Here is a 27,051-nt window from a genome sequence, read left to right as displayed (position 1 = left end):
GTTGAATCTATTTTTTGGTTATACTAAATTTTTATTTTTACATGTTGTTGGATTATATTTAATTGTTCATAAATTTTTAACCATGTTTATGACAAAGATTGTTTCATAATTTCTTTTGTTATTAGTATCTTTGTGAAATAGAAAAATTAAATTGATTCTGGCCTCATAAAAAAGTTTACAAAATGTTACTTATTACAATATTTTCTGGAACACTATATAAGATTGGTGTTATTTCTTCTTTAAATACTTGGAAGAATTAAACAATGAAGCTATTTGTATTTCTGAATGTATGTAAATGCATATAGGTTATTAACAAAACATTACATTTATTTAATAGAAAATAGATTAAAATATTATATTTCTTTTGGTTTCTTTTGGTTTCAGTTATTTTGAAGTGCCTATACATTTAATCCATTTTGTCAAATATTAAAATTTATTGTTTGTTTGTAGTATGTCCTCATTATAATTGTTGATTTTTTTGTAATATGTCCTCATTATAATTGTTGATATTTTCTATTCTAAATTATTTTTACATTTCTTTATATGTTGTTCATGTCTTTATTATTTCTCCTCTACATTTCTTAAGTTTAATTTAATGTTACTGATTTTCTGATTTAATGAGTTACGTTAATCATTGAGTTTCAGCATTTCTTTCTAATACATTTTTCTACACTACAGTTTTAGCTGCAAACCATAATCTTTTATATATTCTACTTTATTATCATTGATGTCATAATATTTTCAAATTTTCATAGATGTCTTCCTTGACATTTAAATGTATATTGCTTTACTTCCTGGTGTTTTTGTTTCTCTAGTTTCAATTTCATATTTTAATCACAATTTCACCCTTTGTTGTTAGAAGATACAAAAGCTTAAAATCTTAAGACATTTGTTTAGGCTTTTTTTATAAAATAATGCACACTTGCTTTTCTGAATATTATATACAAATTTTTTTAAATTGGAAATTTCATCAAACTAGTGGAAGTGTTGTCATTTATTATAATTTCATTACCAGAACTGTTATTTCAAATTATTATTGATGTGTGGTGTGGTTACTATAATAGTTATTAAAGAGGTTTTTGTTGTTGTTAAATGTACATCTATATTAGTGAATTTCTTTATGCTTTTATTTCTGTCAGTTTTTTTTTTCTTTATGAAGCTATACTGTTAGGTAAACACAGATTTAGAATTTTGGCAGTTTCCTTTAGATTTAAACTTTTATTAATTATTTTAAAATATCTTGCTTTACATCTTGCAGTGCTTTTGCTTTAATTTCTTTGTCTGGTATTACTATAGTTAACTCCAGCTTTCTCATAGTTAATATTTGCATAACATATTTTTATATGCTTTTACCTTCAACATTATTCCTAACATATTTAAAATGCATATCATGTAAGCAGCATACAAGTAAGCTTGCATTTTTAACCATTTAACAGTTTTATATTTTACTTGGATTTACATAGTCCATTTGTATTCAACATAATTACTTAACAAGTTTTTCTGCCTTATTACCATTGATTTCCTAATTTGACCATCTGCTTCTTTTTCTTTTTCCTTTTATTTTTTTTTCAGTTTTATCCGTGCTTTGTCATTTTATTTTTCTTTCTGATTAAATGTTATTTATATACTCTCTTATATCTTTTTTACTATGCCTTTATTTAATATAATAGAAATAAATATGTTTACATTTTACCAATATGACAGGAAAATTAGATCTTTTAAACTCCATTTGCTCAACTCTTATCTTCTTCGTTGGTGGTCTCTAGATTTTCATTTCTATGTATAACTTAAACAAAAAATTACAATTATTGTTGTGCATAGTCAATATTTATTTATATTTATCCATACATTTGTCTTTTTTGATGTTCTTCATTCTCTCCTGCATTCCCATGTTTCTGTGTTCTTTTAATTCAAATATGCTAAACACATTTACTGAGTTAACTTTTAAATAATTTATTATTCACTTTTACAGTGTTATTTGATCTGTTTAAATAGATTACAATTCTCTATTGAGAACCTCTATCCTTTCATCTATTTTGCCTATTTTTCTTCTTCTGAATCTTAAAGCCAAGCACTTTTCTGATTTCTACGCATATAGGCTTATTTTCCCTGTTATTGATATTCATAGAAATAAAACATATAGTAGGTACTCTTCAAAATGTGTTTTTTAACACAACAAAATATTGAGATATATCCATGTAATCAACTCGGTATTTTATCCTTTTGATAACTAAATAGTATCCAATGGCTGTATATACTATAATTTATTTTTCTGTTATCCTTTTGATGAATATTTTGATTTTTTTATTTTTGTCATTTGGAATAACATTTCAATTAACATTCTTTCATTAACATTATTTAATTCTGAAACATGTATAAGTTTTTTTATTAAATTTATTTTTATATTTTTCTTGGGAAAGCTTCTGGGAATTGTTGGGTGATAAGTTAATTGTATGTTTTATTTTATTATGACACCAGCAGTATATGAGAGTACTAATTGCTTTGCTCTTCCTCCTACATGTTGTGTTGTTGGTCTTTTATTTTAGCAATTCTAGTGACTGCATAATTATATGATTTTGAATTTTAATTTATCTGGATAATTAAATATGCTGAGCATCTTTTCATGGCTTTATTTTGAAATAAGTTGTATGCACATTTGAAAAATCTGTGTAATTATCAGTTGATAAGCATAGTATTTTAAAATATCTATTATCAGGAGCTTTAAGACAGCTGACTGTAAGCACCTTCCTGACTAAGAACCAAAATAGTGAGTAGATAATCACATTTTAATAGATCACCCAAGAGACAATACAGGAATTCAACAACAAAACAAGTGACTAGAAATAACTAAAACAAATAAGGAGAGGGAAGCAAGGCAGCCTGTTTGGCTGGGATTGCCTGGGAGCCAAAACAGACTCCTCAATATAGGACAAGGGTAAGTGAGAGACCCTCAGCTGTCCACACTCACACCATGGACTCTTACAATCCTAGCTATGAGAGAGCCCCTTGACATTCACAGGCCATGAAACTAACTAGGGAGCATCTAGAGATTGTGTGACAGCACTGCTTCAGAGAGGAAGCTCACACTTGGTCCCACACACTCCCTGAGACCTAGGAAGTTAATGAGGTGCCATTTTAGAGCCCTGCCTTGAACAGGCTGCAGACCATTTTGAGGCCCAGTGCTCCCAGGTCTGAAGTAGAAGAGAAGTACAGGCTGATGCTCCTATAGCTGAGGCACAAGTGAGGCATGAGCGGACACTGCCAGAGCTGAGACACAACCAAAGCATCAGCTACCACTGCTGGGGCTGAGGCATAAGAGGAACATGTGTTTCCCACCTGCTGGCCTAAGAAAGTCACCCTACCTTTGCCAGCAGCAGGCTGCCCCCAACTCAAGCAGTCTGCCAGTGGCCTGGGGATTGCCACTCACCTGCCTACTATGGCCTTTCCCTGCACACAGTATCAGGGGACCTGAGAACAAACCCATCTGGCATGGTGTTGCCCATGCCACCCTGGGCCAGAGCACACAGTCCAGGGGCCAAGAGATTGCTCGGTCCAGTCCAATATCATTGGAATCTGAACCCTACTCTTTGGGGACTAAGGATGGGCCTACCTACCCTGCTACTACCACCACAGCTGGCATCTACTTGCATGCACTGTCTGTGGGCTTGGAGACTGGCCTGCTCAGCTTATTGCAGGAAATGCCAATACCAGAGTGTATCGTTCAAGATCCAGATGGTTGTTCCACCATTACCACTGCCACTGTCCACATTACACTGGCTGCTCAAAGGCCCCCAAACCCACACGTCTTACCAGTCTAAAAGCATTTAAGTCACTTGGAGGTCAAAGAATCAGCCTGTCTGGACTCGCTAACTCAGGTGCCTGAATATGCCATCCTGGGTCCCAAGCAAAGGCATACTCAGCTCATCATTACCATTACTGGGGCTCAAAGACTAGCTTACCTGGAATCCCAGTCCCCAAAATACTTTGCCACTGCCACAACTAACAATTGCACCCTAAGCTACTGAGGAAGTCATGCATACTGCTGACACTATTTACAGCTGAAGGAGTCAAAGAGACTACATTACTTCACCCACACAGAATCGAAGATAAAATGCCCTTTCCAACCAATACCATAGATACATCATAAGGAAAAAACTCTTTCCTACAAAAGCAAGTTTAAGAAATTGGAAAAAGTGACTAAAATATCAGATGTGCAGATATCAATGTAAGGGCACAGAAACATAAAAAAGCAAGAAAACGTAACACCTTAAAAAGAATACAATAATTCTTCTGCAATAGATGCCGATCAAAAACAATTTACAAAATTTCAGAAAGATAATTTAAAATATTGATACAAAACTAGCTAAGAGAGATGCCAAAAAATTCTGAAAAACAATTCAAAACAAAACAGGCCATCAATTCAGGATATTAATGAGAAATTTATCAAAGAGACAGATATCATAAAAAAGAACCAAAGATTTGTTTATTATACTTTAAGTTCAGGGATATATGTGCAGAATGTGCAGATTTGTTACATAGGTATACACGTGCCATGGTGATTTGCTGCACCCATCAACCTGTCATCCGCATTAGGTATTTCTCCTAATGGTATCCCTCCCCTTGCACCTTACCCCCGACAGGCCCCAGTGTGTGATGTTCCCCTCATGTGTCCATGTGCTCTCATTGCTCAACTCCTACTTATGAGTGAGAACGTGTGGTGTTTGTTTTTCTGTTCCTGTGTTAGTTTGCTGAGAATGATGGTTTCCAGCTTCATCCATGTCCCTGCAAAGGACAGGAAGTCATCCTTTTTATGGTTGCATAGTATTCCATGGTGTATATGTGCCACATTTTCTTTATCCAGTCTATCATTGATGGACATTTGGGTTTGTTCCAAGTCTTTGTTATTGTGAATAGTGCTGCAGTAAACATATGTATGCAAGTGTCTTTAAGCTAGAATGATTTATAATCCTTTGGTTTTCTACTCAGAAATGGGATTGCTGGGTCAAATGGTATTTCTAGTTCTAGATACTTGAGGAATTGCCACACTGTCTTCCACAATGGTTGAACTAATTTACACTCCCACCAACAGTGTAAAAGCATTCTTATTTCTCCACATCCTCTCCAGCATCTGTTGTTTCCTGACTTTTTAATGATCACCATTCTAACTGGTGTGAGATGGTAACTCATTGTGGTTTTGACTTGCATTTCTCTAATGATCAGTGATGATGAGCTTTTTTTCATATATTTGTTGGCCACATAAATGTCTTCTTTTGAGAAGTGTCTTTTCATGTCCTTTGCCCAATTTTTGATAGAGTTGTTTGTTTTTTTCTTGTAAATTTGTATAAGTTCTTGGTAGATTCTGAATATTAGCCCTTTCTCAGATGGATAGATCTTAAAAATTTTCTCCCATTCTGTAGGTATCCTGTTAACTCTAATGATAGTCTCTTTTGCTCTGCAGAAACTCTTCAGTTTAATTAGATCCCATTTGTCAATTTTAGCTTTTGTTGCAATTGCTTTTGGTTTTTCAGTCATGAAGTATTTGCCCATGCCTATGTGCTGAATGGTATTGCCTAGGTTTTCTTCTAGAGTTTTTATGGTTTTAGGTCTTACATTTAAATCTTTAATCCATCTTGAGTTAATTTCTGTATAAGGTGTAAGGAATGGGTCCAGTTTCAGTTTTCTGCATATGGGTGGCCAATTTTTGCAACGCCATTTATTTAATAGGGAATCCTTTCCCCATTGCTTGTTTTTGTCAGGTTTGTCCAAGATCAGATGGTTGCAGATGTGTGGTGTTACTTCTGAGGACTCTCTTCTGTTCCATTGGTCTATATATCTGTTTTGGTACGAGTGCCATGCTGTTTTGGTTACTGTACCCTTGTAGCATAGTTTGAAGTCAGGTAGCATGATGCCTCCAGCTTTGTTTTTGTTTGTTTGTTTGTTTGTTTGTTTGTTTTGCTTAGGATTGTCTTGGCTATGTGGGCTCTTTTTTGGTTCCATCTGAAATTTGAAATAGTTTTTTCTAATTCTGTGAAGAAAGTCAATGGTAGCTTAATGGGAATAGCATTGAACCTATAAATTACTTTGGGCAGTATGACCATTTTCAAGATATTGATTCTTCCTATCCATAAGCATGGTATGTTTTTCCATTTCTTTGTGTCCTCTCTTATTTCCTTGAGCCGTGGTTTGTAGTTCTCCTTGAAGAGGTCCTTCACATCCCTGTAAGTTGCATTCCTAGGTATTTTATTTTCTTTGTAGCAGTTGTGACTGGGAGTTCACTCATGATTTGGCTCTTGGTTTTCCTATTATTGGTGTATAGGAATGCTTGTGATTTTTGCACATTGATATCCTGAGACTTTGCTGAAGTTGCTTATCAGCTTAAGGAGATTTTGGGCTGAGATGATGGGGTTTTCTAAATATACAATCATGTCCTCTGCAAAAAGAGATAATTTGACTTCCTCTCTTCCTATTTGAATATATTTATTTCTTTCTCTTGCCTGACTGCCCTTGCCAGAACTTCCAAAACTATGTTGAATAGGAGTTATAGGAGAGGGCAGCTTTGTTTTGTGCCAGTTTTCAAAGGGAATGCTTCCAGTTTTTGCCCATTCAGTATGATATTGGCTGTGGGTTTGTCATAAATAGCTTATTATTTTGAGATACATTCCATCAATACCTACTTTATTGAGAGTTTTTAGCCTGAAAGGGTGTTAAACTTTATCAAAGCCCTTTTCTGCATCTATTGGGATAATCATTGGTTTTTGTAATTGGTTCTGTTTATGTGATGGATTATGTTTATTGATTTGTGTATGTCGAACCAGCCTTTTGTCCCAGGGATGCAGCCAACTTGATCATGGTGGATAAGCTTTTTAATGTGTTGCCGGATTCAGTTTCCCAATATTTTGTTGAGGATTTTCACATCAATGTTAATCAGGGATATTGGCCTGAAATTTTATTTTTTTGTTGTTGTGTCTCTACCAGGTTTTGGTATCAGGATGATGCTGGCCTCATAAAATGAGTTAGGGAAAAGTCCCTCTTTTTCTATTGTTTGAAATAGTTCCAGAAGTAATGGTACCAGCTCCTCTTCGTACCTCTGATAGAATTTGGCTGTGAATTTATCTGGTCCTGAGCTTTTTTTGGTTGGTAGGCTATTAATTACTGCCTCAGTTTCAGAGCTTGTTTTTGGTCTACTCAGGGATTTGAATTCTTCTTGGTTTAATCTTGGGAGGGTGTATGTGTCCAGAATTTATCCATTTCTTCTAGATTTTCTAGTTTATTTATGTAGAGGTGTTTATAGTATTCTCTAGTGGTAGTTTGTATTTTCCATGGGATCAGTAGTGATATCCTCTTTATCATTTTTTTATTGTGTCTATTTGATTCTTCTCTCTTTTCTTATTAGTCTGGCTAGTGGTCTATGTATTTTATTTTTTCAAAAAAAAAAGACTCCTGGATTCATTGATATTTTGAAGGATTTTCATGTCTCTGTCTTCTTCTGTTCTGCTCTGATCTTAGTTATTTCTTGTCTTCTGCTAGCTTTTGAATTTGTTTGCTCTTGCTTCTCTAGTTCTTTTAATTGTCATGTTAGGGTGTTGAGTTTAGATCTTTCCCACTTTCTCCTGTGGGCATTTAGTGCCAAAAATTTACCGCTAAACACTGCTTTAGCTGTGTCTCAGAGATTCTGATATGTTATGTCTTTCTTCTCATTGGTTTTAAAGAACTTATTTATTTCTGACTTAATTTTGTTATTTATCCAGTAGTCACTTAATAACAGGTTGTTCATTTGCCATGTATTATGCAGTTTTTAGTGAATTTCTTAATCCTGAGTTCTAATTTGATTGCACTGTAATGTGAGAGACTGTTTGTTATGTTTTCCATTCTTTTGCATTTGCAGAGGAGTGTTTTACTTCCATTTATGTCGTCAATTTTAGATTAAGTGCAATGCGGTGCTGAGAAGAATGTATATTCTGTTGATTTGGGGTGGAGAGTTGTGCAGATGTCTATTAGATCCACTTGGTCCAGAGCTGAATTCAAGTCCTGAATATCCTTCTTAATTTTCTGTCTTGTTGTACTGTCCAATATTGACAGTGGAGTGTTAAAGTCTCCCACTGTTATTATGTGGGAATCTAAGTCTCTTTGTAGGTCTCTAAGGACTTGCTTTATGAATCTGGGTGCTTCTGTAGTGGGTGTGTATATATTTAGGATAGTTAGTTCTTCTTGGTGCATTGATCCCTTTACTATTATGTAATGCCCTTCTTTGCCTTTTTTGATCTTTGTTGGTTTAAACTCTGCTTTGTCAGAGACTAGGATTGCAACCCCTGCTTTTTTGCTTTCCATTTGCTTGGCAAATATTCATACATACCTCTATTTTGAGCCTATGTGTGTCTTTGCACGTGAGATGTGTCTCCTGAATACAGCACACAGATGGGTCTTGACTCTTTATCCAATTTACCAGTCTGTGTCTTTTAACTGGGTCATTTAGCCCATTTACATTTGTGGTTCATATTGTTATGTGTGAATTTGATCCTGTCATCATGATGCTATTTGGTTATTTTGCACACTAGTTGATGCAGTTTCTTCAGAGTGTCATTGATCTTTATATTTTGGTACATTTTTGCAGTGGCTGGTACTGATTTTTCCTTTCCATATTTAGTGCTTCTTTCAGGAGCTTTTGCAGGGCAGGCCTGGTGGTAACAAAATCCCTCAGCCGTTGCTTGTCTGTAACGGATTTTATTTCTCATTAACTTATGAAGCTTAGTTTGGATGGTTATAAAATTCTGTGTTGAAAATTCTTTGCTAAGAATGTTGAATATTGGCCTCCACTCTCTTACGGCTTGTAGGGTTTCTACAGAGAGGTCCATTGTTAGTCCATGTTAGTCTTTGTGAGTAGTCCGACCTTTATCTTTGGCTGCCCTTAACATTTTTTCCTTTATTTAAACGTTGGTGAATCTGACGATTATGTGTCTTGGGGTTGCTCTTCTCAGGGGGTATCTTTGTGGTGTTCTCTGTATTTCCCAAATTTGAATGTTGCCCTGTCTTCCTAGGTTGGGGAAGTTCTCCTGGATAATATCCTGAAGTGTGTTTTCCAACTTGGTTCCATTCTCCCCATCACTTTCAGATACACCAATCAAACATAAATTTGGTCTTTTCATATAGTTCCATATTTCTTAGAGGTTTTGTTCATTCCTTTTCATTTTTTTTTCTCTAATCTTGTCTTCACACTTTATGTCACTAAGTTGATCTTCAGTCTCTGATATCCTTTCTTTTGCTTGATTGATTCAGCTATTGATACTTGTATATGCTTCGAAAGTTCTCGTGCTGTGTTTTTCAGCTCCATCAGGTCATTTATGTTCTTCTCTAAACTGGTTAATCTAGTTAGTAGTTCCTGTAACCTTTTATCAACTTAGCTTCCTTGCATTGGGTTAAAACATGCTCCTTTACCTCGGAGGAGTTTGCTATTACCCACCTTCTGAAGCCTACTTCTTTCACTTCATCAAACTCATTCTCCATCCAGTTTTGTTCCCTTGCTGGTGAGGAGTTGTGATCCTTTGGAGAAGAAGAGGCATTCTTGTTTTTGAAAATTTCAGCCTTTTTTAGCTGTTTTTTCCTCATCTTCATGGATTTACCTACCTTTTGTCTTTGATGTTGGTGACTTTCAGATGGGGTTTTTGCATGGCAGTCCTTTTTGTTGATGTGGATGCCATTGCTTTCTGTTTGTTAGTTTTCCTTCTAACAGTCAGGCTCCTCTTCTGCAGGTTTGCTGCAGTTTGCCAGAGGTCCACTTCAGACCATGTTTGCCTGGGTATCACCAGTGGAGGCTGCAGAGCAGCAAAGATTGCTACCTGCTTTTTCTTCTGGAAGCTTCATCCCAGAAGGGCACCTGCCAGATGCCAGCTGGAGCTCTCCTGTATGAGGTGTCTATCAACCTCTGCTGGGAGATCTCACTCCATTATGAGGCATGGGGGTCAGGGACCCTCTTGAGAAGGCAGTCTGTCCCTTAGCAGAACTTGAGCACTGTGCTGGGAGATCCGCTGCTCTCTTCAGAGCTGGCAGGCCAAATGTTTAAGTCTGCTGAAGTTGCACCCACAGCTGCCCCTTCCCCCAGATGCTCTGTCCCAAGGAGATGGGAGTTTTGTCTATAAGCCCCCATCTGGAGATGCTGCCTTTTTTTCAGAGATACCCTGCCCAGAGCGGAGGAATCTAGAGAGGCAATGTGGCTACAGTGGCTTTGTGGAGCTGCGGTGGGCTCCGCCCAGTCCAAACTTCGTGGTGGCTTTGTTTACACTGTGAGGGGAAAACCTCATTAGTGGTGCATGCCCCTCTTCCTACCAAGCTGGAGTGACCCAGGTCAACTGCAGACTGCTGTGCTGGCAGTGAGAATTTCAAGCCAGTGGATCTTAGCTTGTTGAGCTCCACGGGAATGGGATCTGCTGAGCAAGACCACTGGGCTCACTGGCTTCAGCCTGCTTTCCAGGGATGTAAATGGCTCTATCTTGTTGGAGTTCCAGGCACCACTGGGGTATGAAAAAAACCTCCTGAAGCTAGCTCAGTGTCTTCCCAAATGCTCACCCAGTTTTGTGCTTGAAACCCAGGTCCCTGGAGGTGTAGGCACCCCAGGGAATCACCTTGTCTGTGGGTTGCAAAGACTGTGGAAAAAGTATAGTATCTGGGCTGAATAGCACCATCCCTCACAACATGGTCCCTCATGACTTCCCTTGGCTAAGGGAGGGAGTTTCCCAACCCCTTCTGCCTCCCAGGTGAGGTGACACCCCACTCTGCTTATGCTCACCCTCCATGGGCCACACCCACTGTCTAACCCATCCCATTGAGTTGAAGTGGGCACCTCAGTTGGAAATGCAGAAATCACCCACCTTCGACATTGGTCTCACTGGGAACTGCAGACTGGATCTGTTCGTATTTAGCCATCTTGCCTGGGAATCCCCAGAACCAAAGATTTTGAAACTGAAAAATATATTGAATGAAATATAAAATGCATTTTAAAGCTACAATATACTAGATAGAGCGGAAGAAAGAATCTGAGAAATTTTGAAACAACACAGTCAGATAAAAATAAAGAATATGAAATAATAAGAAAATAAATAGTGACATATGGGAAACAATAAAGTGAATAGATATTTGAATTATTGAGGTCTTGGAAGATGAAAAGAGAATGAAAGAGTTAGAAAATTTATTTAACCAAACAGTAGAAAAAAACTTCCTAGCAAGGGATATAGAAATTACAGACTACAAACTGGAAGACCTAGAGTAAATAGCTAAATTCCTGGACATGTTGACCTACCAAGATTGAGTCAGGAAGAAACAGAAAATCTGAACAGACTAATAATGAGTAATGATATTGAATCAGTAACAAAAGTCTCCCAATAAAGTTAAGGACCAGATGGGTTCACTGCCAAAATTCCATCAAATTTACAAAGAACTAACTAATTCTCCTTGAACCATTCCAAAAAACTGAAGTGGAGGGAATTCTCCCTATCTCATTCTATGAATCCAGCATTAGCCTGATAGCAAAACCAAACAAACACAGAACAATAAAATAAAACTACAGGTCAGTATTTCTGATGAACATACACTTAAAAATTCCCAAGAAAATACTAGTAAACAAAATCCAATAGCACATCAACAAAATGATACAGCATGATTAAATGGTATTTATGCCAGGGATACAAGGATGGTTCAACAAACACATTTTAATAAGCATAATACATCACATCAACAGAATAAAGGACAGAAGTCATATGATTATCTGAATAGATGCAGAAAAAGTGTTTGATAAAATTCAACATTCCTTCATGATAAAACCTCTCAATAAACTAGGCATAAATGGAACATACCGACAAAATAATAAAGGACTTTTATGATAAACTCACAGCCAACATCATACTGAATGGGGAAAAGTTGAAATCCTTTCCTCTAAGAACTGGAACAAGATAAGGATGCCCACTTTCATCACTTTCAAAATAGTACTGGAAGTCCTAACCAGAGCAATTCTGGTAAGAGGAAAAAATAAATGGCATCCAAAAGGGAAAAGACAAAGTCAAATTATTCCTCTTTGCAGATAATGTAATTTTATATTTAGAAAAACCAAAATACACACAAAAAACTTTTGGAGTAATAAATTCAGTAAAAAATTGCAGAATACAAAAATCTGCATACAAAAATCAGTAGCATTTCTATACACCAGTAATGAAGGAGTTAAGAAGAAAAATCAAAAAAGCAACTTTATTTACAATCGCTTTAAATAAAGTAAAATTTCTAGGCATAAATTTAATCAAGAAGGTAAAATATCTTTACAAGAAAAACTGCAAACCATAGATGAGAGTAATTATAGATACACAAACAAATGAAAAGACATCCTATACTTATGGATCAGAAGAATTAATATTGTTTAGATGAACATACTACCCAAAGCAATCTACAAGTTCAATGCACTGTCTATGAAAATATCAATGTCATATTTCACAGAAATAGAAAGAAGTATGAAACTTTTATGGAACCAAAAAAATCCAGAATAGTTAGAGCAGTTCTGAGCACAAAGGACAAAACTAAAAGCGTTGCACTACATGACTTCAAAATATACTGCAAAGCAATAATTAAGAAAACCCAAAATAGTTAGTATAAAAATAGACATACATAGACCAAACAAACAGAATAGAGAACCCAGAAATGAATCCACATATTTACAGCTAACTGATTTTCAACAAAGGCACCAAAAACATATTCTAAAGAGGACACGCTCTTCAATAAATGATGCTGGGGAGATTGGATATCTATATGTGGAAAAAGGAACTTGGATTCCTATCTCTCACTGTATACAAATATCGTACTAAAGATGAATTAAAGAATCAAATGTAAGATCTAAAACTATATCACTTCTAGAAGAAAACATATGGAAAATAGCTTGGGACATGGGTCTAGGCAAATACATTATGTCTATGACATCAAAAGCACAGACAACTAAAATAAAAATAGACAAATGGGATTACATTAAGCTAAAAACAATTATGCACAAGAAAGGAACACAATCCACAGAGTGAAGACACAACCTATTAAATGAAAGAAAATATTTGCAAACTTTTCATCTGACAAGGGACAAATATCCAGAATATAAAAGAAAGTCAAATAACTAAATGATAAAGAAACAAAAACAAATAATTACATAAAAGTGGGCAAAGAACATGAATAGACATTTCTCAAAAGAAGACAAATGAATGGCCAACAGGCACATGATAAAATGCTTGACATCACCAGTCATCAGAAAAATGCAAATCAAAACAACAATAAGTATTATCATACCCCTAATAGAATGGCTATTATTAAAAAAACAAAAAAAAACAACAGATGCTGGCAAGGATGTGGAGAACAGGAAATTCTTACACACTGTGGATGGGAATGTAAATTAGCATAACTATTAAGGAAAACACTATAGAGATTTTGAAAAAAAAAAAAACCCTAAAAATAGAACTACCATAAAATACCACAACCCTACTACTTGGTGGTTACCCAGAAGACAAGAAATAAGTACATCACAGGGATACCTGCACTAACATTTTATTGCAGTACCACTGACAATAGCAAGGGCATAAAATCAATTTGTGTCCTTCAATGCACAAATGAATTTAAAAATGTGGCTTGTGTATACAATACAATACCACACAGCCATTAAAAAAAACATGTCATTTGCAGCAACTTAGATGAAAGTAGATGTCATTATGTCAAGAGAAATAAGCAAGACACAGAAAGACAAATATCACAAATTTCACTCTAATGCAGAAGCTGAAAAATTTGCTTTCATGGAGATAGAGAAAAAATAATAGATTCAAGAGACTGGGAAGTATATGAGGGTGGAAGGGGGAAAGAAAGAGATACAGCAAGAATAGAAGACTTGAAATGTTACCAACATTAAGAAATGATGATTACTCAGATGATAGATACTCTATATACTCTGACTGGACCATTACACATTGTAGGCATGTAACAAATACAAATGTGCCCCATAATTGTATAAAGTATTATAAATCAATAAAAGAAAAAAGCAAATGTCTATTAGGTGAAGTCAGTATTGATTTTTTTATTTTCAATTTTTGTGAGTACATAGTATGTATTTATGAGGTATGTGGGATGTTTTGATACAGGCATACAATGTATGATAATCACACAAATGTAAATCAGATATCCGTCATCTCAAGCACTTATTCTTGGTGTTACAATCAAATTATAATTTTTTCATTATTTCTAAGTGCACAATTAAATTATCGACTATACTCACCCATCTGTACTATGAAATACTAGATTTTATTTATTTTTTCTATTTTTTATAGAAATATTGCCCACTACCCTTCCAAGCCTCTGGTAACCATCGTTCTTCCCTCTAGCTCTGTGAGTTTAATTATTTTCATTTTTAATTCCCACAAATAACTGAGAACATGCAGTCTGTTTTCCTGTGCTTGGCTTATTTACATTATTAACACACAGTGACCTCCATCCAGTTTCATCTAAGTTGTTGCAAAAAACAGGATCTTATTCCTTTTTATGGCAGGATAGTACTCCATTGTGTACATGTATCACATTTTTTTTTATCCATTCGTCTGTTGATGACATTTAGGTTGCTTCCAAATCTTGGCTGTTGTGAATACTGCTGCAATAATCACAGGTGTGCAGATATCTCCTTGATATACTGATTTCCCTTTTTTTGGGGAGGTGCATACCTAGCAGAGAGAAATTCAACATGGCTGACTCCATTTGCTTCTAGCCTAAAAAGCTGGTTGTCTTTACTCATTTCTGGGCATAGGCCAAGCTAGTCATGAGAAGAATTTAGCCGATAGTTTAACAGAAATGGTAATAGTCCCTCCCTAAAACTAGCTTCTTCCTTGCTCAGAAACCAAAAACTGCCTTTGTAAGACTAATGAAAGGCCACAAGATTAGAATTATGAGAGGGGCCTGAATTCTGCTAGGACGTAGGCTTAGTTTCTATAAACCCTTACTGCTTAGGAGTCATGTTGCCAGCGGCTACAAGATTTGGGACTTCCCCAATGGCTCCTATGGATAACATCACTATTGTAGAACCTAAGATTAGTCTTTTGAGATATACTTCAGACTTTTGCATTCTGGCAACTTACTGACCCCACCCAGACTTGTGACTCATGACTCAACCTGTCCTGTGGCTTCCCAATCAGAGAGTGCATGAGGACCATTTTCCAAACCCCTATGATTGCATTCCCACCAATCAGTCAGTAGCACCTATTCCCTAGTCCCCTGTCAACCAAACTTTCCTTGGAGACCCCTAACCTCTCAGCCTTCAGGGGGCCTGATTTGAGTAATAACTCCATCTTCTTTGTGGCTGTACTCAGGTCAATTAAACCCTTTCTTTACTGTAATACCAATACCATGTAATACTGTAATACCATGGTCTCAGTGAATTGGTCTTATCTGTAAAGTGGACAGGAAGAACTAATTGGGCAATTATACTTTTAACTCTACTCACTTACTTTTGCTGTTTGAGCTACTGTTATATATTTTACATTTATAGATATTATAATCCATATATGATGCAGTTATTGTTGCTGTACACAATCAATGTTCTTTTATATTTGTACATATGTATACTCCTGCTGGGTGTTTTTCATAGTTTTCTATAGTTTCATGTTTTTTTGTTATAAATGTTTCTTCATTCTGAGTGTCAACTGATTGTATAAATATCAAGCACTATGACATAAGAAAATTTAAAGTTAGTTTTATTCTGAGCCAAATTTGAGGACTATTAGCTCAAAAATACAGGCTCAGGACGAACTGAGAATGGGTCTCAAAGTGGGCTACATAAGACTAAGCATTCACACATGCTGTTATATAGAAAATGAGAGAAAAGGGTAGTGAAGCAAAGGTGACATTCTTATAATCCTGAGTGGAGTTCAATGATACTATACAAAGGTAAAGCAAATATGTGATTAACATATATAGGGAAAAAGGTTAATAAGTATTTAGGATCTTAGGCTCTGAAGAGGGATGATTGAGTCTATTCTGCCTTTCATTTCACCTGATAGGCAAAGTTGTAATCAGCACGTCAGTGAAATATTTGACAGACTCCAGGCTTGCAGATTGAAAGTTTAGCTTTAATTCATAGGCTTAGTTTCTGTTGCCTATATGTCTAACTTGCAACCTTCTTGTGTCACTTTTAAAACATTTATTTTTTTCCTTACATAGGGAAAATCCAATTTATCTTTAAATATTTTTGTTTCCTTTGTGTTTCTTTAAATAACCCTAAGCAAAGTGGTGACAATAACTGTGAAATCCAAATACTCCTTATTTTAAATCAATTTTATATATCCTCAGAACTGTATTCTTTAGTCTACTAAGCTAAGAAACGTAACTAGGACCATGGCCTAAGTTAAGTTGTTTCCTCATTCTTAAATTTGTAAACTCTTTCACAAAAGAATTATCAGAAAGCCCACACCTTATGCATTCAAGGCAAGAGATGAGAATAAAAGCAAAAGACAACCTGTTATGGGAAAGCAGACAAGATCCAAACAAGATGATTCTCACTCTATCTTTTCACGGAAATTTGAATTTTAAATGAAGTCTCTCAAGAATGCAAGATGATAAATCATCCTGATGGCAATGCCGTAGGTCTAGAGATATATTAATGTTTTCTTGTTTCTTATCCCCACTGTATCTGGCTGTTAGGTTCTTCCTTTTATTATTTCAGCCACCTTTATCCTTTCAAGAGCGTAATTCTTCTCTTCTATTTAATTAAACAGTATCTGTTTATGGTGGTCATCCAATTTTATTTGATAAAGTAGGGCATGAATCAAGCATTCCTAGTTTATTGGGCTAACTGCAATGTTAAAGCTTGTTATACTACACTTAATATCATTAAAAAATTATGCAACCAGACAAACAATTTCTGATTCCTAATTCTTTGGAGGTAGAATTTTCATTTCTCTCCTCTGGAGTTAGTATAAATGATTCAAATGTGCCTTTCTCCATATTAAACTGATGAGATCTTGTTCTCAGATAGAAATTCCTGCTATACACTGTACCTTGAAGGTATATTAGGTCTGGAAAATACCTATTTCTTGAAACTTGATATAAGTTCTTTATGCGTCATCTTGTCATAGAGATTTTGAGAAGCATGTGTGTGTGTGTGGTGTGTGTATCAGAGAGAGAGATTTCCATTTCTTCTGGACTGTTTTTTATGTTCTATAATCACAATTTTGGTCATGGGTATATTTCCAAAAAATAATTCCTGTACCTGAGAAAAATTATCATCCGTTTGAATGTGAGACAAATTTGATTCTTTGCCAATTCACTAGAAGCAGGCTTTGTTGTACTAACTGGCACAAAAATGGACAGGGCAGAGACATGTTCTGGAAGTATTATTATTTCATGTGAAATGTGATAATTTTTAGAAAATAGCTGTGGATTTTAAAAATATAGCATTTTGACAACCTTAGTAGAAATATATTTACTTGAAAGTATTCCTGAGCCAATTTCTATTGTATTTTAATATCATTTCAGGAATACCTTTTCTTGCATATGAAAAATTAAAATACCAGCAGAAATTTTGGTAGTTTTCTAATGAAAATGATAAACATCTGATGAAATTATTGTGCATTTTTGGAGTTATCTGAATGAATTCTATATATTTAAAATAATTAACATTAAGTAAATATTAAGGGTATATTTACTATTTGAAATGAAATATATACATTTATATTTTATTACAGTTATGAAAATTCATCGAGTGTTCACTACGTTCAAGGCATATTATGAAATAATTCAGGATTTTTAATAATGGGAAGGAATGTTGATAAAGAACAAGTGAACATCTAGTTATCACTTTCTATGTGCCCTTGTATTCTAAGGTGGCTTGTAGTATTCTTATCGAATCCAGCTGGGGTTTACCCACGCAGTAAGACCAGATATCCACACCAAGGATTACAGCAGGTGAAGGTGCTTTTTTTTCAGGGCACCAAGCCAAGAGAATCAGGCACTAAGGCTTAAGTCTCTATAACCTCAATGGCTTATAGGTAAGGGTTTTAAAGGCAGGAATACATTTTAGGAAAGTAGTTTGCAGGCAAAATCATAAATCAATATGTGGAGGTTACACATTGATTTTGGCCTAATGGGCAGGATATCTTGAAGTGAGGGTTTCCAGGTCATACATAGATTCAAAGATTTTCTAATTTGCAGTTGGTTAAGGCAGAGAAACTTTGCTTATAAGTTTGGGTTCAGCAGAAAAGAATGTTAGCTCTGGCTCATGAGTGTGAGTTTCTCCAGGCCCCTCAGAAAAACAAATAGAAAAAAGAACAGTGGCCAGAGTTCAGACCTTAGCTACCCCTTACCTGAGGTATATTTGCCTCCAGCTTTCTGAGATACAACTCAGTGGCATATGATAATATGTTATTTTTAGTTTCTATAGGGAAATCAAGCATCCCATGATTCTAGACTCCTTGACTACTGTTTTAAGCTATTACCTTTTTGCTTAACAAATTTATATACTTTTCAGGGTTAGCTAGGTGCCTGGAATTACCCTTGAAGGAACTCAAGATTTTCATTTATTTCCCTGCTTGGGAGCCCACAGGCCCCTAAGAGGGGATGCCTGCTCCATCTCATTATCTTTGTTTTAGAAAGAAACTAATATTCCAACAGGAAAAGTAACCTCTAGTTTTAAAACTTGAAAGTTATAGGGCTAGAGTTTGAATTTAAGTATGTGTAATTCCAAAGCCTGTGTTCTCTCCATTACATGATATTAATTCAAAAATTAATTAAAACTTTATCCTCAAGGGATTTATAATCTCATGGAGAAGTAAGAAAAGCACAGAAAAAAAAATGACTGATAACTGGATTCAAACAGTTAGAAGGAAAAAGAAATGGAAACAATATTTCAAAAGTGAAAACAATCTCATCTTTGAGTTTATTTTCTAAACAGATGTTTTGAAAAATGAGGGAGTGTAAAATTCTGTTGTGGCTGGGCATGGGGGCTCACCTCTATAATCCCAGCACTTTTGGAGGTCAAGGCAGGAGGATTGCTTGAGCCCAGGAGCTCGAAACCAGCCTGGGCAACAAAGGGAGATCCTGTATTACACACACACACACAAATTACCTTGTGTGGCAGTGTATGCCTATGGTCTCAACTTCTTGAGAGACCGAGGCAGAAGGATCTCTTGAGCCTGGGAGGTCAAAGTTACAGTGAGCAAAGATTGCGCCATTGCACTCCAGCCTGGGCAACACAGCAAGAACCTGGTTCAAAAAAAAAAAAAAAAAAAGGAACAAACAATCTGTTGTGACTGCAGAAGCAATGTAAGAGAAAAACACATTTTTAGGGTTAAAAAGGAAGAATGTGGCCAGGCGCAATCACTCATGTCTGTAATCCCAACACTTAGGGATGGTGAGGTGGGAGGATCACTTGAGCCTAGAAGTTCAAGACCAGCCTGGGCAGTGCAGTTAGACACTCCACCATCTCTACAAAACAAAACAAAAAATATATATATTTGGGTGTGGTGGTGTTTACTTGTATTCCCAGCTATTTTGGATGCTGAGGCAGACAGATTACTTGAGCCTGGAGGTCTAGGCTTCACTGAGCAGTTCACTTTACCACTGCACTCTTGCCTGGGTGTCACTCCAGATAGGTGACAGTGTCTCAAAAAAAAAAAAAAAGAAAAAGAAAAAGGAAAAGAAAAAAGAAAGAAGAGTAGTGGTTGATGTTAGAAGAGTAAACTTATGTGACTTTTAAAAATATCAGGATATGTAATTTGACCTTTCAGAATTTTGAATCAACTGAAATTAGAATATTAATCTCAGGGAACCATGTGTGATAAAGAGAAAGATGAATCTTAGGGAAGGTGCTATAAAACAAACTAAGAAAAAGCACATTAAATAAAATGAAAAAAAGTTATGATACTCTTTTATAGGGTAGTAAGGGAATTAACATAGTCAAAACTGTGATAACAGAGATACTTATTATGGTGTTAGAGTCTCTATAGAATGTCTATAGAGACTACAGACATTTATAAAACGTCTAAAGACATTTACAGAATGTCTATACAGACTTTAAACGTCTATAGAATGTCTAAATTAGTGGTCTAGATTAGAGAATCAGCTGCAAAGTAATAAATTCTGGTGTCATATCAGAGAATGAAATATACATGGATAGTATTAGAGAGAAGCATTTTTGCGCTTTGAATGGAATCTAAAAGAAAAATGTAATAACAAATTTTACATGGGAGAAGAAAGCCATGGAAAAAAGTGTTCAACACAATTTTTTAGGAACTAACAGGTCCATATTATTGAAGGAAAGATACTGAGGTCTTTAGGAAAAAAGTTAACATCTGTTTATTTTCTTGTGAATATTTTAATGAAGACTGAACAAAGCCTTCAGTTTTATGGAGAAACAATCAGGCTACAATAAAAGTTATTCGCTGAGCATGTTATCTGTATCAGTTAATCTCCCAGGTATTTTTCTCATTTAATTCAAACAGAATGCGTTTTATGAATGTGGAAACTGAGGTGCAAAGTAGTTAAGTAACTCACAGGGTCACAGAGCTGGTAACTTCCTGTATTTTCAGTTTTCACACTGCTATAAAGATGTTATCCAAGACTGGCTAATTTCTAAACAAAACAGGTTCAGTTGACACAGTTCCACATGGCTGGGGAGGCCTCAGGACCTCAGAAAACCTACAATCATGGCAACAGGGGAAACAGACACCTTCTTCACAAGGTGGCAGGAGAGAGTGAGAGTGAGCATGTGAAGGAGGAATTGTCAAACACTTATAAAACCATCAGTTCTCATGAGAACTCACTCACTAATGAAACAGCATGGGGAAACCACCCTCATGATCCAGTCACCTCCCTTATTCGACACACGGTGATTACAATTTGGGGTGAGATTTGGGTGGGAACACAGAACCAAACCACATCACTTCCAGGGTTGAGTTTTAATCATAAACCAATCTGATTTGAAAGCCCTTACTCTTATCATTACTCCATGTGAAATACAGGAAAATAATATTTATTTTTCTATTAGATGTGCTGAAAGGCAGTTTTCATGGAAAGATTGTGATTTGATGTTAAAGTAGGATTAAAAGTCTTAAAAATGTGAAGGTAAAGAGAGTATCTTGGGGCTAATATTAGAACTCAATGGAATGGGGTTTTGATGTGTTGATTTTAGGATTATAGAAACTTGAGACATACAGTCTTCTAATTTGGGTTCAAAGATACAAGCACTTGTAAACAAAACAGAATAGTTTTTTTTGTTTTTAAAAAATAGATAGCATTTATTGAATATTTACTCTTTGCCAGGCACTGATCAAAGTATTGGCATGTTTTATTTGTTAGTTTTTCAAATAATTCTATAAAATGGGTTCCATTATTACTTCCATTTAATAGTTGAAAAAATCAGCACACTGAGATGAAGTAATATTTAGAGAACCAATGTGGCAGAGCAATATCTGAATGTAAACGTTCTGACTTCAGAATCAATAGAATGAACCACTTCAATGCCTGATGCTCTGTGTTACAGGGATCTGACACTCAGATTATCTGACAAGACATATTTCAGCAGAGGTAGCCTCTAACTTGAAAGCATCTCTAGGCCAGGTGCAGTGGCTCACACCTGTAATCCCAGCACTTTGGGAGGCTGAGGTGGGTGGATCACCTGAGGTCAGGAGTTTGAGACCAGCCTGACAAACATGGGGAAACCCCGTCTCTACTAAAAAAATGCAAAAAAAAAAATTAGCTGGACATAGTGGCAGGCACCTGTAATTGCAGCTACTTGGAAGGCTGAAGCAGAAGAATCGCTTGAACCTGGGAGATGGAGGTTGCAGTGAGCCAAGATCGCAGCATTGCATTCCAGCCTGGGATGCAGAGCAAGACTCCGTCTCAAAAAAAAAAAAAAAAAAAAAAATACACACACACACACACACGCAAAGTCTTTAAACATCTGGAATCTTTGCCTTTATGAAAAATCTTTGTAATTTTTTTCCCAGGTACCTAGGGCCTGGAACTATAATGAGGGAATAGAGGACAGTTCCATTATGTTTTTCCATGGCTTCATATTTTCTCAGAGAGTGTGGTCCCTTCTCTGTTAATAACTTTACTGTGTAATCCAACAAATGGAAATTTAGAGTTTAACATTCTACATACACTGTACTTCATCAGCTTATCTTGTAATTTATGTTCTGAGTGGTAATAAATATCACAGTTTCTACTGTCTTGTTGTGAAAGCTGTCAGATTCAAAATGGAGTCACTTGTGTCAAACTCTGACAAAATGAAGCTGGGGAAAGCCATGAAGGGAAGACACTCATGCATATTTGTCTAATAACTAGGAGTATCACAGGACACTGTGCCATAAAACCGTAGCATTGCAAAAAAGGCCACCACAACCTTGCAAACACACTCACACAGTCACGTGTTCGCACACACACTCTCTCTCACTCTCCATCTCTCTGTTAGGACATCTGCTGCCTGTTCAAAGTCAGAGTGATGCTATTCTTGTTATTAATCTTTGTAGCCAAGAATTATTATTTTAAAACATGTATGCAATCTTTCTCATTTTGCCTTCAAAATCCCTTGTCTTTCTTTGCCTTCCTAAATGTGTCCATGGCTACCATGGCATGTATATTCTGCATTGCAATGCCCTGCTAATCTCAAGTAAACTAAATATCTTTAGAGAGCCTCTCTCTGTTTGTTATTTAGGTATACATAATTTGGTGACAGCAATGGGACCTAAAGCAAGCTCACCTTGAAGAGATAGCAGCCCTTGGAAACATGTGCGGTACCGACTGGAGTATTTTTAGCTCTGTGTTTCCATAGCAAGCATTTTCTTCCTTGGTGAGTCTTCCTCTCAAGTTATACAAAGCTCCCTCTCTGTGGCAGCAGCTCCCTGCTGGCTTTATTTGGTGTCTGGTTTGAATGAAGCTACCTTGTTAAGAAAACTTCATCCCTTCTGAGACTATCAAACACATTTTTGTCTTTTCTAGCATGACTTTCTGGTATAAGGACATTGTCCTTCTGCTGCATGTACTTTCTATAGAAACTATGTTCTTTTTTGAAGATGTCTTTTCTGGTTAATTCACTTTTGATTGCTTTTTCCTGTATACTGGTTTAATATTTTGTTTTATCTGTCTGTCTGGTTTCAGACTTTGGTGAGTACTCTACTTTTGGTTTCACTTCTGATTGTTTATACACATCTGTAAATGATTTGGCTCTTTTACTTTATTTTCCCTGATTATTTTCTAAACATTTTTTGGGGAGCAAAAATAAACATACCCAATGGTGAGCATGGGTTGACCAATTAAAAGTCCTTAGGCTATTCACCACCATGTAGGAGGGACTCCAGCCTTCAAAGAGCAAAGTCTTTCATGTGATGATGAACGGGGTCACAGACCAGCAAGATTTGCTTGCCAGTCTCAAGAAAATTTCCATGCAACAGGAAAAATTTGATCACAGGTCAGACAACTAGGGCAAAGGCTATACGCCACGTTACTTAAAGCAAACAAACAAAACAAAACAAAAATAATTCTGTGCCAGGTACACTAGTCAAAGCAAAACATTTTGCCCAAGCTCTTAATTTTCTTGATAAAAGTTATAGAATTTTCTTTTTCTCTCAAGAATTAATAAGAAATGAAATGAGATTCTCAATTATTAAATCATGCCAGGCTTTCAAGTACTTAAGCTGGTTGTTATGTTCTAACATTAAGACTCATTCTTGTGCACATTTTAAATCGATGGAAACATTACATCAAAGATAATTTAGAGCTAATGGCCATTATGAGGACTATTTGAACTCCCTAAGCTTGTTTCTTTTATAGCTAGAATTTAAAAAAATAATAATACAACGCTGGGGTTAAATAGTTTGACTGGAATGCTTGCATGTAGAGACTTCTACCCTCTCTCAGGCTGTTTTTACTTCGCCTACTCTGAATCTGCTGACTTTTTCACATGTGTTAAGATAAAACTTACTGCTGCAATTGTCCTTGTCTTACAAATTGAAACATAAATAGAGATATGGTGTTATGGACATCAAAGCCTGCTTAAAGATATTTTTATGGAATTGTAGTGAAACAAAAACATATAAGGAATTAACCCCTACACTAATTTAAAACTAAAAGAAGAGAGGGAAAAGTAAAGGAAAAAAATATCTACTTCTCCACGATAAATTTGGTCCATTGTCTTCATAAGATTACCTATCAAGGGCAAATACAAATCTCAAAATTTAACCATTTGAAAAGGTAACCTTAACATGTCCTATTCTTTTTTCTTTTTTTTTTTGAGCTGGAGTCTCCCTCTGCCACCCAGGCTGGAGTGCAGTGGCGTGATCTGGGTTCACTGCAATCTCTGCCTCCCAGGTTCAAGTGATTTTCATGCTTTGACCTCCCGAGTAGCTGGGATTACAGGCTTCCATCACCACGCCCAACTAATTTTTTTATTTTTAGTAGAGACGAGGTTTCACCATGTTGGCCAGGACTGACCTCAAGTGATCCGCCCATCTCAGCCTCCCAAAGTGCTGGGATTACAGGTGATTTGTCTTATTTTATCTAAAGCATAGCTTAAATCCAAATGTTCTTTTAAAACTGGTAAGTTTATATTACTATATTTTACTGTTTTATTACTGAAACGTTAAAATGAAAAACATATGAGGTTTATTTGTGTTGTCTGTATGTTTTTATGTTTATGTTATATGTATATAGTATTTTTTCTACAAAAACGCATTTGAAAAGCTCTATTTGGTTGCCTTAAAGAAAAAAAGTTAAATAAGTAATCAGCAAAAAAGTAATTAACTCAAATATCTTTCAATTTCGTGTGACTTCAGTAAAAAACTGGCAATGTAATATTATCAATTTAAGTAAAGCAGGCATATTTTCAGAGTTTTCAGCATTAAATATGATGCAGACAGATATCTTTATTTCTGTCAGTGAAACCACCTTTGCAAAATTATGACAATAAAATAAATCAGTCATTTTGCTTCTGACCTCCAAGCTGTCCTTGATCATTTCTGGGCATAGGTCAATTTAACTTTAGAAGAAATTTAATTTTTAGTTTAACTTGAAAGCAAGCATGATAATAGTTCCTCCCTAAAACTAACCTCCTCCTTGCACAGGGACTGACAACCACCTTCATTAGCAAGAATATGATTATGGGAGGGGCCAAACTCTGCTAAAATATAGTTACTATAATCCATTACTGCTCAGGAGTCATGTGGCCAGAGGTCAGAAGATTTGTGACTCCTTCAATTGCTATAGATAACATCACTACTGTAGAACCTGAAATTGGTGTTTTAAAATATCTGTGAGACCAACCCCACCTGGGCTTATAAACCATTACTTAACTAATCCTGTGGCCCTAGCTAGAGGTGGACTCAGCACCTAGGGCTGTTTTCCACACCCCTATGATTTCATCTCCAACTAATAGGAAGCAACCATCCCCTACCCCCCTGCCCACCAAATTGTCAATAAAAAATATGAACTCCAAGCCTTGGGAGAGACTGATTTAAGTGATAACTGTAGTTCTCCCATGTGGGCTGGCCTTGTGACAGTTATACTATCTCTCTACTACAGTACCAGGGTGTCAGTAAACTGATTTTGTCGGTGCAGAAGACAGAAAAAAAACGATCAGATGATTACATTAGATATTTTAGATCATAAACGTATGAGTTTGAACTAATGACAAGATTGCAGATAAAAGTGCGGGGTAGTGGCCATTGTTACTTGTATATCAAGCACAGCAGTGAAACAAAAAAAAAATGTATTTAACCTTTAGGGTCTTTCCCTACCAGGTAAATAACTCAAAATGATGACTAGCTTGGTCAGGTATCTCAGTTTTTCCAAGTAAGCTAAGTATAATTGTAAAGAATTAATAAATCATGTAAGTGTAAATGGGATAAACATTTATAATTAAAATTTTTTGAAATCTTAAACTTAATACATATTCATAAATGAGTTATTTCTAAGAAGTTAAAATATGGGAACATTAATTTTTAATCATAGGTTCAAGTTTATTTACTTTTGGCTTTCTGAATTTCATAGAAGACATTATATTTGCATTCAATTTAAAAAAATAGAAATTGTTGAACTGTTTTTTACATACATACTTCGTATGTAAAAAGCATACATATTTTGTATGTAAAAAACAGTTCAAAATTCCTTTCTAGGTTTTCACTAAGAAGATTACTAAGAGCTAGAAATTCTAATTAATGTGTAATTCTATTTGGAACTTATACAAGAAGAAAAGATGTGTTTTAGATGAGAAAAGTTATAAATAAGGCATAAAAATGTGTTCTTCTGTTGAGAAAAAGAATAATATTGTCTAGTTTGAAGGTTATTTAAAGATTGTTTTCAAAATGTGAATTTCCAAAGGAAATAAAATAAGGCAGAAAGGAACTAGTAAGTAGGAGACAGATGCAAAGAAAGTTACAGGATGTATTTTTGGTAAGAAAAGTTAAAAAGAGAAAGAGTTTGTATTTTTGTATAAGGAAGAGTCTTGTGTAGTTGAAATAATAAGGAAAAAAGAAATACAAGTTTTTTCTTAAGGTAGAATTATTGTTTAAATATAAGAAAGAAAAACATAGGACAAAACTAAAGGTTTAAACAATTTGTAAAGGGTTTGAGCAAGTGATAGAAGGCTTAAGCAAGTTGGAAAAAGTTTATGAAGGATCAATCTGATAAAACAGAATTTATGTGTGATGAAGTTGACTAAAATTAAAAGAGAATTACTATAAGTTTTTTTAAAATTGAGCATTAGTAGAAAATGTACACTGATAGAAGAAATTAAATTTGACCCCTGTATTAAACAACAGGGTTTTCTTGGAGTATTGATTTGCTCTTAATTAAAAAAATTCAGAAGGCTTTGATGTTTAATTATAAAATCTCTTTAAATTTTCTTCCATATTCTGATCTGCGGGTTTTTTCTGTTTACAGTTTTCATTAAATTTCCCTAAGTCTAAGTTAAAATTCCTATCTTTTTTTATTTAAAATAGTAATTTTATTTCTCAAATGGAGTTTTCCTCTTGTAGATTTTCAGATGTATATCTCAGATGTTCAGTTTTT

The sequence above is a fragment of the Gorilla gorilla genome, chromosome 2 (assembly GCF_029281585.2).
Source record: "Gorilla gorilla gorilla isolate KB3781 chromosome 2, NHGRI_mGorGor1-v2.1_pri, whole genome shotgun sequence".
NCBI classification, from domain to species: domain Eukaryota; kingdom Metazoa; phylum Chordata; class Mammalia; order Primates; family Hominidae; genus Gorilla; species Gorilla gorilla.
The sequence above is the reverse complement of the archived record's forward strand: the minus strand, read 5'-3'. Positions refer to the sequence as shown.